Below are 14,265 nucleotides of genomic sequence, written 5' to 3'. Positions count from 1 at the left end.
TTATGAATGGAGGACACCAGAAATTTGGTGTATGGATTATTTTTTTATTCGTTTGTTTTTCCTTCCTCTGTTCTGTTATTTTAAAAAATCTGGACAAACTTGTGAGGCAGTGCTACCATTCTACTTATCATATGGAGTATTTTTGTTCGGTTTCAAATTCGTTTCTTTGAGTGATTCAGCAATGACATTAAATCGCCGAGGACAGATATCTTAACTGTTCTGGTCAAGCTGATAAAAATGATTTCTTCGGCTTAGGAGTGGCTTTTCGCCGTCCACAGACTACCACATAAGCCCATTCTCCGCCACACCACCTAGGGGGCATCTCTCACCCATTTATTTTCTCCCATGGACCTGCTTTCATCCCACTGACATTTTTTTCCAGAAACCTATTTTCCCCCTTGGACACATTTTCCCCCTTGGATGCATTTTCCCTTTGGACACATTTCCCCCTTGGACCTGTTTTGATCCTATGGACCGATTTTGCCCCATGAACTTGCTTTTTTCCATGAATCTATTTCTCTCGTGGACTTTTTCTCCTGAAGGGATCTGTTTTTTCCTATGCACCTATTTTACCCATGAATTTAATTTCCCCCTATACCTCTTTTCCTCCATGGGTATGTTTGATCCGCGGAATCTATTTTCCACTGTGGACCTGTTTTTTCATACATGGAACTACTTTCCCTCTATCGACCAGTGTTCGACTAGGAATTAATTTACCCGCGAACCTCTTTTCGATTGGTGGACATATTATCTCTATGGATCCATTCTCGTTATGGACTACTTTCACCAGTGGGACACATTAAATCTTTGCTTTGACCTATATCTTTCACATGGACCCATTTCCACAAAGAACAGGATTAACCCACTGGCCTAGTGTTTCCACGTGGGGCCGTTTTCCCCATGGACGTATCCCCAAGGACTTATTTTCCCACATACACCATTTTCAGTTACGGATCTAATTACTCCATAGACCAATTCCACAGTGAAACAATTTTTCCCATCCACTCACCCACTCACCAACCAGTCTACCCATATGCTTACTCAATTCTTCAAGTGTAGTAATCTTGTCGCCTTGCTTATTCTCTGAAAAGCCATACATTCGCCCACCCACTAACTCACGCAGCCCATATACCCAACCCACATGCCCATCCCACACTACCACTCCACCCTGCCCATCCATCCACCCACCCCCATTCAACTTGCCCACTCACCAAAACCAGCCTGTCAGCCACACCCACTTCTCTCACCACACCCACCCACCCAAACCACCTTCAATGCCTGTTCACCTATCCTACCCGTCCACCCTACCCACCCACTCCACCCTCATTGTCTGTTCACCCATCCTGCCCATCAAACCCAAACCCACCCACTCCACCCTCCATGCCTGTTCACCAATCCTGCCCACCCATTCCACCCACCCCTGACCACTCACCTTACCCACCTACCTTGCCCATCCACCCCACCTATTCCACCCACCAAGCTACCCACGCATTCACCAAGCATGAACCATCACAAAATGACTTGCAACTTTACACACACACACACACACACACACACACACACACACACACACAGAAAGAGAGAGAGAGAGAGAGAGAGAACCAGGTATAGGAACACACACACACACACACACACACACACACACACACACACACACACACACACACACACACACACACACACACACACACACACACACACACACACAGAAAGAGAGAGAGAGAGAGAGAGAGAGAGAGAGAGAGAACCAGATATAGGAACACACACACACACACACACACACACACACACACACACACACACACACACACACACACACACAAAGATGCATATAGACAGGAAGGCAAACAGATATGCAGACAGGTAAATGAACGTAGAGTCAGACAGGTAAACATACAAACAGGTAGAAAAACAGATAGAAAAATATTGACAGATAGGCTTACATCAAGTCGGTAAAGAGGTGGCCTGCAGTCCCATTGGGCCGAAGTTCGAACCCTGGCTGGGGCAGAGAACAGCTCGTAAAAATACCCCTGCAAATACCAACACATCAGTCTTTTATGAGACATCCCTAGCATGTATTCAGTATGGACGGTGGATGTTAGTACCGAAATGGTAGGATGTGGAGGTGTACAGAATGCAGGAGGACTACTTGGCCGCAGCGAACGGACCCAAAGTCAGACACATAAAAAATGACAAAGATAGACAGACGCACTTATACACACAAACAGACAGGCTCACAGAGATACGGACGGAGATACATAAATAGGAACACAAAGACTATATATCTATTGCCAGATGCCTTAATCCCGTAAGGGGTGGCCACAAACAAATCGCCTCCATGTCGCTCTGTCCCCTGCCATTTCACTGCCCTGCTCCCAACTCACACCTCCCTCTCTCATATACCTCTCCACTCCATCCCTCCATCTCATCCTTGGCCTCCCCCTCCCTCTCCTCCCCTCCACTTCACTCACATACACTCGCCTCGCCAGTCTCTCACTCTCCATTCTCTCCACATGGCCAAACCACCTTAATGTGTTTCTCCTAACGCTTCCTATCACATCCACATCCACATCACAATACTCCTTCACTTCCTCATTCGTCAGTCTGTCTCTCCATGTGACTCCACAGGCTCCTTTCAAATAACTCATTTCTACTGCTCTCACTCTTGACTTTTGTCCCTCCAACAAGGTCCAACCTTCACTTTCAAATGTTAGAGTTGGTACCACAATACTGGCGTGTAGTAGCTTTTTCACTTCCATGCTCACTTCCCTGTTTTTTTATCACTGCTTTCAAGGAACCAGCAACCTTTCTTCCATGCTGCACCCTTTCAAGCACTTCACCCTCTAAACTTCCATCCTTACCCATCACACTACCCAAGTACTTAAACGCACTCACATTCTCCATTTCCTCCCCGTCCAATCTCACTGTATATTCACTGACCTCACTTCTCTCGAAGACCATAACTTTACTCTTCCCTACATTCACCTTTAGATTCCGTTTCTTACACTCTCCCAAACTCATTCGCCAAGCCTTGCAGCTCCCCTTCGTCTTCACTCAACAACACAGTATCATCAGCAAACAACAGTACAGGGAGTTTCCAAACACTGCCCTCTCTCACTAGGGCCGCTCCAACATCCACTGCCCTACCTTGTATCTCTTTTATAACCCCATCCACGTACAGAATCAACAACCATGGAGACATGACACATCCTTGTTTCAATCCAACCTTCAGACAATAATTCACTCAATTCACTATCCACACGCACTGCAGCTTAGCACCTTCATACATACTCTTCACGGCCTTCAACAGCTTCCCATCTACTGCATATATTCTTTATACTTTCCACAGTCCTTGTTTATCCACCCTGTCATATGCTTTCTCCAGATCCATGAAGGCTGCATACAACTTCTTTCCCTTCTCTAGAAACTTTTCCATCAAAGATCTAAGAGTGAAATATCTGATATACACAATGTCTTCCCTTCCTAAAGCCCCCCTGTTCTTCTCCAACTAATTCCTCTGTTATTTCCTTAACTCTGTCAATAAGTATCTTACCATATACTTTTCCTTTTACACTGAGAAGGCAAATGCCCCTATGATTACCACACACTTCTTTTTCCCCTACTTCTTCTTTGTACAGGGGAATAGTTATACTTGACTTCCAATCCTCCGGGACTCTACCTTCCTTCCAGGCCAATCTGCACATCTACCACATGCATTCTATTACTATCTCTCCCCCATGCATCAGCATTTCACCACACACTCCATCAGTTCCTGGGGCTCTCCCCATTTTAACTTTCTTCATTGCTTCCACAACTTCCATGCTATTGATTTCTTCTTGTCTTCTCACCTCCCTCCTGCTCCCAGCCATTTCCCAGCCACTTATACTTGCATTATTTTCATTCTCTATGTTCAACAGTTCAATAAAGTGTTCTTTCCATCTTCTCACTTTTTCTCCCTTCTCCACTAGCGATCTACCATTTTATCTGTCACTCCTCAACTAACTTCTTTAGCACCCTGTTTAACTCTTTACCTCTTTCCAGAGCATTTTTTTGCATTCCCTCCACTTTATACTCAAATTCCTTCCAAATTCCTCATCCACTTTCTTCCTACTCTCTCTTGCTAATATTTTCACCTCTCTCTTCCTCTCCACATATAACTCTCTTCCGTCTCTCAACTTCTTCGACGCCCCTGTACACAGAGACACAGACTTAACTTCGGACAGACAAATTCATGGAGAAACACAAACACACACACGAGCAAGCACACAACACACACACACACACACACACACACACACACACGTGGCTACAACGCAACACCCGCTTTAGCATTGTGAACGCGAGAGTAAAACATGTGTTTAACGAAGAAGTGCCCAACTGCTTTAGTCGACAAGTAGGAACTCTTACTCTCCTGACCCCAGGAGTATATTTGTGCAGTATTTTCTGAATGACACCGTACTTTTATCTGTTGTTTTAGGTAAATGTCACTTACATATCTTTGTGAGGAATAAATATTAATTTGAATTGGTACAACCACGAAAACTCAATACAATAATTGGTTTGGGGTCCATACGTACACCAGGTGAACAGTGTAAAGCATGAAAATTTACAAGATTATTTTTCTCTATATCCTTTCACAAGCATCTTGTTTGTCTTAGATCAGCTATGGACTGAAAGATGATATTTCAGATGCTGACCGTTCTGACAATGACGATGATAATGATAACTTGATAACTGCATTCTATTTCCTGATGTCAACTTTGAAAATGAGGATCATGAGTCTGAATATGATTCAGATCCAGAAGTGATCAGGCTTCAGCTACAAGTGGTCGGTGTATTTCTGGAAATCAACAGAATTTAGAGGTACACAGAACAGGATCCGATCAAGAGGCAGAGAAGCATGGCAAGAAGGAACTGGAGATGAAGACAGAGAGGAAAGAGGAAGAGTACAAATTAAAGGAATTTGAGTACTGTACTTTAGGATTTAGAATGCAATTATCATCATCGTCACTGTCAGAATGGTCAGCATCTTAAATATCAGAGCCACTATCGAAATTCATATCGGCGGTTTGTTGCACATTTACCCATGCCTGTCGTTGTGCCATCTTTCAGTCCACAGCTAATCTGAAACAAACAAGATGTTTGTGTAAAGACAAGAAGAAAAATACATATGTAAATCTGCATACTCTACACTGTCCTCCTAGGGTCCGTGTGGACCCCAAACCTATAAATTCTGGCAGGTGTTCTGAAATTTGCAAACAATGTATTTCTCTTCGATATTTCTAATAAAAATATTAGTAGCACACAAGTGTATCGTTATCTCACATTTATTATTGTATAATATAATGATGTAATAGAATAAAACTATAATGAGACAAGATGGCCAAGAAGAAATATCAAGCAGGCAGGAATTGGTGATGGTGTCCAAGTGGACCCCAGGCGTACAGATTAGTAAGTTCCGGCACGTGTACTGATGAGGGTTTACACAGGAAGAAAGAATATGGAGAGGAAGAAAGAATATGGAGAAATCGGAATTTTTTCGATCGTCAGAGCACGTTAACTTTATGTTTTAGCAACTTAGGCAATGTTTCAGCTACAGACAAACATGAAATTTAAAATTTAATACTTCCATTCTTGTGAGTTACGGAGCACCATATATTTTAAAGCTTATGGACGTGTTGGCGTCATATCTACATTGTGTGTAGTTTTGTACAGACACTGTGATTTGTATTCTGTCTCTAAGCTACATGATACCGAATGCCAAATTACAAAAATCTACAACAGGTTATGTAGGACGAATTATAACCGGAATGGCTTCGATGAAACTGAAATACTATAAAGTTTCCCAAGAGGACTGTAAGTGGTATCTAATAGAGTTCGTTATTAATAACACGGTTCATGATTTTTTGAACATCAGAACAGCGTTGGTATAATAGACCGACTTGTGGCGACCCATTGTAATAAGAGACTAAAAATTATTTCTGTGGTGTCGTAGGAACAGACTGCAATTAATTTTCAAGACTCGTTAACCACAGCCACTGTCAAAGAATTTTTAAAATCCCCAAACACTGTTATGTTTCCTTCCAAGTAAAGATGTTTAAGGTAAGCAGGTCTTTTGACCTGACAGATTACATCCAGTATAGAATTACAGTTATCCTAACAGTGTAAGGGAATCCTAATTACCGTTGTTTTAAAGAAGCTAATTAAACGCCTGCACGACAGATTGGTTATTTGCGAAAAGCATGTGGAGTTACGTGGAGAGAAAGGCAAAGAGATCACTAAGGAAGTGAAGGATCGTTATGCTGTTGAGAAGGCTTTGCTTAAAGCGGTAAGATAAAATACTCTCTGATGCTTTGGTTATGTTGAGAGGATGAGGAAAGAAATACTGACCAGAAAAGGATATCACTGTGGGGAGAGAAGGGAGGATATCAAAGATGCGATGGATGGACTGAATGGAGACATACGAATGAGGGAGGTGTCAGGTGGAGGGAGAAAACCAAGTGGTAGAGGAGGGAGCAAGATGGAGGTGACTTGCTTGTGGCCACCCTACGGGACTGTGATGTCTGCTTTTAGGTAGACAAATAGATAGATGGACAGACAGATAGACGGAAGATGGTTGCAGTGTTCACCTCACACGCAGTGGACAGGTGTCTGTGTGTGTGTGTGTGTGTGTGTGTGTGTGTGTGTGTGTGAGAGAGAGAGAGAGAGAGAGAGAGAGAGATGCAAGATTGACTAGACTGGATTCGGATCGAGTGTTTGATATACAATAGATTTATGCTAAAAGTTTTTTTTAAGTAGAGTACTATAATAGACATACATACATGGTGACATAGTTATGAAAATAAATAACAGTACATTTTCAAGTTGCATCTCCTCAGTTTGTTATTTCTTTTTAAGATTCATTTGTCATTCCTTGCGTTGCAGTTGTCATACACACATTCCTGAAGGAATGAACCATAGGGCCAGCGATCCTCCAACTGCACCCCCCCCCCTCACGTCCTCATTCACGCGTCTCACACTGACAGACTCCGCCCCTCTCCCCAGAAACGATTAAAGCGTCATCTGTGTCTGAAAATCGTTCTAAGTTGAGTAAAAGAATTTAAGTGTCAGACTGTACAGTTATGAAAAATAGAAAGTATTTGAAATAAGACGAAGAACAATACGGGAATCATGAAACTGGAGAGAAGATAGACATGAATAGGAACAGAATACAACTAAAGGAAGAAACGAAAAGGGAGAAAATAAGGCAGCTGTAACACCAAAGGAAAGGAGCCATAAATATGTAACACACCCGTAGGAGAATAATGTTTTGGAGAAACCAGAATCAGGGAGAAGTTAGGCAATACTTGACAAGAAAAACATGGGTTTCTTACTATTTATATTTATCCTCAGTATAGCAAAAAAAAAAAAAAAAAAGTTTTCTGTTGCATACACCCTTCCTCCAGTCCAGTAATTCATCGATCCATTAACTCTTTCAGCCATTTTGGTCTTCGTTATTGTGATTAACGTATTGTGTACATTTATCCATTCAGTCTTACACACTACTTTCATTCTTTTCCTTTTTAGGTATCTTCCGTTATTAAATACTTTCCCCTATCTTACTTTCCCTTCAACCAACTATCCATTCCATTCTCATTCTCTTTCCTTTCGGTGCAAGGCACAAAGAATAAGGCCTATCTCACTGGAAGAGAAGGAAAGTTTGTGAGAAACGTTTTGGTCAGTCTACTGTGACGGGACTTAAAGGGGAAGGATTGAGAGAAAGAGAGGAGCACTAAGTAACGTATGCATTATCACCTGCTCTTTGAGAGAGAGAGAGAGAGAGAGACTTGGTTGCGAAGAAGAGAGTAAGAGAAATTATACCATAAATTCTCCCTGATCCTTTCATCCTCTTTCCATTCTCCGCCGTATCTCTCCCCTCTTTATAACTCAGTTCTCCCTCCTCTCTCTCTCTCTCTCTCTCTCTCTCTCTCTCTTTATATTATCTGCATTAGGAGCGAAGATAAGGAAGAGCCATAAGTGGTAAGTAAGAGGGGAAGGGAAGGAGAGAAGGTAAAGGTGAGAGGAAGGGAGAGAAACAGAGGATATGGCAGGCATGAAGAGAATTTTCGCGTGAGAGACAAATAAAAAAAAAAAAATAGAGGGCCTGACTGTAGAATCCAAATTGCAGTGACAAAGAGACTGTTCTTATGAATTCTAATGAAAGAGGGAAGAAGAGAATGAGGAAAACAGAGCGGGAATAGGAAAGGATTGATACAAGGTCAAGGGGAATGGAAGGAATAATGGAGAGTGGAACAAGGAATGTGCATAAGGGTGCAGCATGGATCTTGGATAATTTTTCAAAGTATCTGAAAAATATGAGATAATAATAATAATGAAAAAGGGGAGAAGAAAAACGAAGCAGAGCAATGAAATGTAAAGAGAAAGACAAAATATTTGAGAAGAAGACACGAAGAGTTAAGTAAATGAAATATGTGCGAAAATGGAGGGAAGGTTTGGGAAAAGAGAAAAACGAAAAAGACTGAATGGAAGACAAGACGAACGATGAAGATGGCACGTGATGACAGAAATACAGTATGGAGAAGGATGAGACGTACACATCACGTACGGCATTCCACCGATCCAGTAGGCTAATCTATCTATCTAGCCTTTCTTTCACCTTTAGTAGGTTTGTTTTCATCTGACCGAACTGGGCCACTACAGCATCCTGAACACTCAGTTATGGTTGCATGAAAATCTATTAAAAAAAAAAAAAAAAAGTTACGAGGAAGAAATGAGACTCTTTGGTTACTGGCCAAATCAATCCTCCAGCCTGGCTACGCGTGACCATCAACAGAGTTCAGAGGGGTTACGGATGTTTGACAATACTCTCACTATAGTGTTCTGTTTTTTGAGCATCGTACGGTATCCATTCCTGCATTTAGTCACACACACTACCTTTCTTCATTTCACCATCTTCGTGGCATTCCTTACTGAAAATTTTTCTCAGTAATCTTTTCTTTCAGCCAGCCATCAGTTTCCTTCTCCCTCTTTTTCCCTTGCTGGCCGACGCGCAATGCCTTGATTGACTTCACAGGATTAGAAGGCAAAGACTGAGAGATGTGTATTTGTAAGTCTGTGGCGGGGCTTAAAAAGGAGGGTAAAAAGTGGGAGAGTGGCACCAGGTAAAGATGAGAGAACGACTGAGAGAGAGAGAGAGAGAGAGAGAGAGACCACGTAAGATGCCTCCAGGTGATCGTCTAGTGCAGCGTTTCCCAACCTGGGGGGCGCGCCCCCCTGGGGAGGCGTTTGAGATTGCTAGGGGGGGCGTGGGGTCATCAAAGTTCAACATAGGGCTAGGCCGTTCAAATGCATACAGGGTATTCTCAAAGATATGTATGAATAAGAAACTTTGATAAGAAAACTTCACAACCGTCATTTCAAGCAACCATGTGTAGTGTTGCCATCCTCTTAAGCATTCATATGGAACAAATAAGAACATCGTTGTTTAGGCGTCAAAGGGGAAGGGGGGCATCATGAATGCAGTCCTGACCAAAGGGGGGCGCAGTGCTAAAAAGGTTGGGAACCCCTGGTCTAGTGCAAAGTTGTTTATGAACCACCCTGTGTGTGGATAATCAGGATAATTATTAGGAAAGGAGGTAAGGGATGAACAAGCTGGAAATAAATGACATGAGAAACTGGAAATGAGAGGGAGAGAGAGAGAGAGAGAGAGAGAGAGAGAGAGAGAGAGAGAGAGAGAGAGAGAACACGAGACGAGAAGCAAAATGAGACAAAACAAGAAAAAATTATCATAAATGGACAAGAAATGTAGATGATATGGGAAAGCATAGCAATGTAGGTGAGGGAGGGAAAAATTAGCATTAGGTACAAGAGCAACAATAAGGGAGAATGTGAAAGCAGCAGCGGGAACGAGAAGAAATATAGTTGTGCAGAGGAAAAAGGAAGTGAAAATTTATCCGAAAAGGCGAAAGGGATAAGTAAATTGAGTATAAAAGGAGGGAGAAAAAAGAAAGAAGAAAGGAAGTTGGAGATAAGGAAAGGGAAGAGCAAAATAAAGATCAAGAAGGACGAACCGAAGTAAATGCAATTGGATCAATACGAGAACTTAAAAATGTTATTATTATTATTATTATTATTATTATTATTAGTCTCCATCTACTACGTAGCTGGATACTGTTGTTTTCACTGGTATCACGATTATTCTCGCCTCAGAGTCTCGCAACGACTTCAGAACCGGAAACTGAGCAAGGAATCTGAAGGGCTCAGGTTTTGTGTCCTAGCATGAGCCACTGCTGATAGGAAAAAAATCCAAATCTCTGGAATGGAGTCAAGGTCGCTTTCCGAAACAGTAGCGGACATATGCGTTCTTCGACACTTTTGTCATATCCCTTGTTGATGTTACACAAGAAGTTACTTTAGAGTCTTCAGATCTTGTTTATACTCCACATACTTTACCACATACCGAAGCTTCCTTGTTGTGTCTACCCAATAGTAGTGTGTAACTAATTATTATTATTCCGGCCTCAGAGTCTCCCGATTCCAGAAAAACCAGAGATTGCACAAAGAATTTGAAGAGTGCAAGCTATGTGTCCTGGCATGGACTATTGTTTATACAAAAATAAAATCCTAATCTTTCCAAAGGGGTCACTAAGAAACAGTAGTTGGAGACTAGTGACTGTCCGTAGGACAGTTACAGTTCTAGTTATTATTATTATTACTAGTAGTAGTAGTAGTAGTAGTAGTAGTAGTAGGAGTAGGAGTAGTAGTAGTAACATTGTTATTAATAGTCTCCAACCAAACAGATAGGTGGAGACTAATGATTATGCTGGTATTATTATTAATCCCGCCTTAGAGTCTCGCAACAAATCAAGGAAAACCGGAGACTGCGCAAGGTACCTGAAGGGCCCAAATTATGTGCCCTGACATGAGATATTGCTGATAGAACAAAAATCCTAATCTCCACAATTGAGTCATTAGAAACAAAAGGTGGAGTCTAGTGACTGTAAGTAGATGAAGCTTGGCGGACCTATTCCTAAGAGTTTATTTGTCCCCCCCCCCCATTACATGGGTGGAGCCTCTGTGGTACAGTGGTAGAGTGTGCGTTACTTTCATGGGAGAATGACTGTTCGCTCCCAACAGAGTAATAAACTTTGGGAGTGTTCACCTGGCCACGTACTGCTTTGGCGGACATAAGGGATGCTGTGGTTGAACCAGTGTCGCATGCTACAAAGTATGCTTGCACCCAGTCGGTTTGCACGGGTCGATAACACTTGGTTGACAGACTACTCACACATCCAAAGCCACTCCAACATTACAATCACATTTACAAACACTTCTCACCATACATACAATCCCTAACAAACAGCCTAAGCCACTTAGTAGAGATACATAGGCTGTATCGTCCCCACTTCGGTCGGGAGAGGCCTGTCCTGCAGTGGACACTCAAACGGCTGATGAGAAGAGATTACATGGGTTGAGACTATTGTTTTTGCTAGTATTGCTGTTATTCCGGCCTCAGAGTCTCGCGACGATTCCAGACGAACTGGAGGCTACAGAGGGAATCAGAAGGGCCCAGGTTATGTGTCCTGGCATGGGCCATTGCTAATATAAAAAAAAACTGAAATCCTTTACGTGCAGTGACAGAAAAAGTCACATCAGTAGTATGAGTGAACGAGATAGGGTGGTCATGTCTGCTGGAGATTTCAACGGGATCTGAGCATGAAATCTGAAAATTAAATTTGGCTGACCGATTCCTAAATGTTTATTTCGTTTTCCTAGAAAAATCCAAATCTCGCCAATAGGGTCAAGGTCATTGTAAGAAACAGCAGATGGAGACTAGTGACTGTCCACAGGAGAGTTACAAAGTTCTAGTTTCGTATTATTATTAGTCTTCACCTACTACATAGGTGGAGACTATTGCTTTCATTAGTTTTATTAGTCTCCACCTACTACCAAGGTGGAGACTATTTTTTTTTTCCTAGTATTATTATTATTAACCCGGCCTCAAAGTCTCACGACGATTCCAGGAGAACTGGAGACTGTGCAAGGGCAGGGCCTAGCTTATGTGTCTGGCATGAACCATTGCTGCTAGGAAAAAAAATCCAGATCTCCACGAATGGATCAAGGTCACCATAAAAAACAGTAGGTGGAGACTAATGACTGCTTGTAGGACAGTTCCAGATTTCTGGTTGTTATTATTACTATTATTATTATGATTATTATTATTATTATTATTGTTGTTGTTGTTATTGTTATTGTTGTTGTTATTGTTATTGTTGTTGTTATTGTTATTGTTGTTGTTATTGTTATTGTTGTTGTTATTGTTATTGTTGTTGTTATTGTTATTGTTGTTGTTGTTGTTACTGCTGTTGTTACTTTTCAAAAAATGCGATATATCAAAGCATATTTGAACTACAGCCTTCAAATTTGGTCACCTAGTCAGACCAATGTCTGCTTCTTTTGGCCAAATATGATGGCAATCCATCAACCGGATCTACGAATATTACGTGGAACACAGAAACGTGAGTCAGCTTTGCCATATCAAGAACTGCTGAAGCTAGGACTCTGAAATTTTACTGCAATGTAGCCTCAAGGCTCGCACAGAGCGGAAAGGAGTATGGCTTCAATCGGTTGTTTATTTTCTGGGTTCGCCTGGGGTAACAAATTGGGACTTCCTGGATATTCCGGATGTCACCTAACTTTCAATGCAGGAGTAAAGCTAGAGCCACCAAACTTGGAGGAATGATAGACTGTGATGACCTAAGGTGACATGCACAAGATCAGTGACCTTGACCTTAATGCCTCTTTATAGCGTGGCTTCTAGCAGGAAATGGTTGTGGTAAGATATCCTTTTTTATATGTCCTTGGAAGATTTTACGGTGTTCTAGTTATTTTATTATTTATTTATTTATTTATTATTATTATTATTATTATTATTACTACTACTACTACTACTACTATTACTGCTACTACCACTACTACTACTACTACTACTACTACTACTATTACTACTGCTACTGCTACTACTACTACTACTGCTACCACCACCACCACCACCACCACCACTATTATTATTATTATTATTATTATTATTATTATTGTAATACCTTGGTACCATAAAACACCCCATCTGTGGGGCATGAACCTGCCTCCACACTGCGGGTCTGAGAGCTGTGCGGCGTTTTTCCAACCTGATTCACATATTCCGGCCGATGGAAGTGTTGTTGGTAATAAATTTCAGTTGTTCTGGTCAAAATGGATGAAAAGTTTTTTATATATAAACGAGAGGTTTTAATATTATTGGATCTGACAGGAAAAACTTCATAATTGCGTGACGGCCACACTCATTTAGACCTGCAATGACGAAGGGGGGTCGAGCCCCACACAGATGAGTGAACTTTACGTTACGATGTTATTACAACCAGTAGTTAATATAACTTGTTAACCATCATGACCGAAAGAGCTAAAACCCACTACCACCTATACTGCAATAGGTAGGGGTTTGTGGATCAGACAGGAAAACGTACTCTCGATATTTCACTTAACAGTACTCTCAGGTGGACTTCTCATATGAGATCACTTGCTAAAACCGTCTCAAAGAAACTTGGATTGTTGTACAGATTCCGTAACTTCTTCTCTGATGCGCAATTGGCTAAAATTTGTCATGTGCACTCTGAGCTCGAAAATTATTCATCCCTGTGGAGTGGATGTGGAGAGGTTGCACTAAATCAACTGGACAAAATTCAGAAAGAAACCACAAGAATATTAAAAAATGCAGCAGTTACAAATGAACTAGCTCCCATACAAGTAATATGGAATATTGTCTCCCAAGCATTATTTTACAGATACTTTTATGGCAAATCCCCTGACGAAGTTGCAACCATTGTGCCAGCTCTCCATGCTCTCCCCCGTGCTACATGGGCATCTGGCAGTGCTCATGACTGGACTCGCACACTGCCATATTGCAGAACTTATGGCTATCTATCAGAATTCATTCATTCTCTGGACTGCTTCCTTTTGGAACTACCTTCCTCTGACTTATTTCCCCACAAACTTTCAACGTACACCAGTTCAAATACAACTGTTACAGATTCTTTTGTAATCTGGTTTCTGGAACAATCTGCTGTTAATTTCTCTTTCCTTCCTCTGTTCATCTCCTATTAAAAATAATAATAAGTACAATTCTGAAAATGCTTCAGCAATATCATTGAGCTCTATAATATGGAGGGGCTACCTCAGCAGCGTGTGACTTATCGTCGCCATATTGAA

The sequence above is a fragment of the Coenobita brevimanus genome, chromosome 78 (genome assembly GCF_032717465.1).
Source record: "Coenobita brevimanus isolate Jiangsu-jjx chromosome 78, ASM3271746v2, whole genome shotgun sequence".
NCBI lineage: Eukaryota > Metazoa > Arthropoda > Malacostraca > Decapoda > Coenobitidae > Coenobita > Coenobita brevimanus.
Note: the sequence above shows the minus strand (reverse complement) of the source record.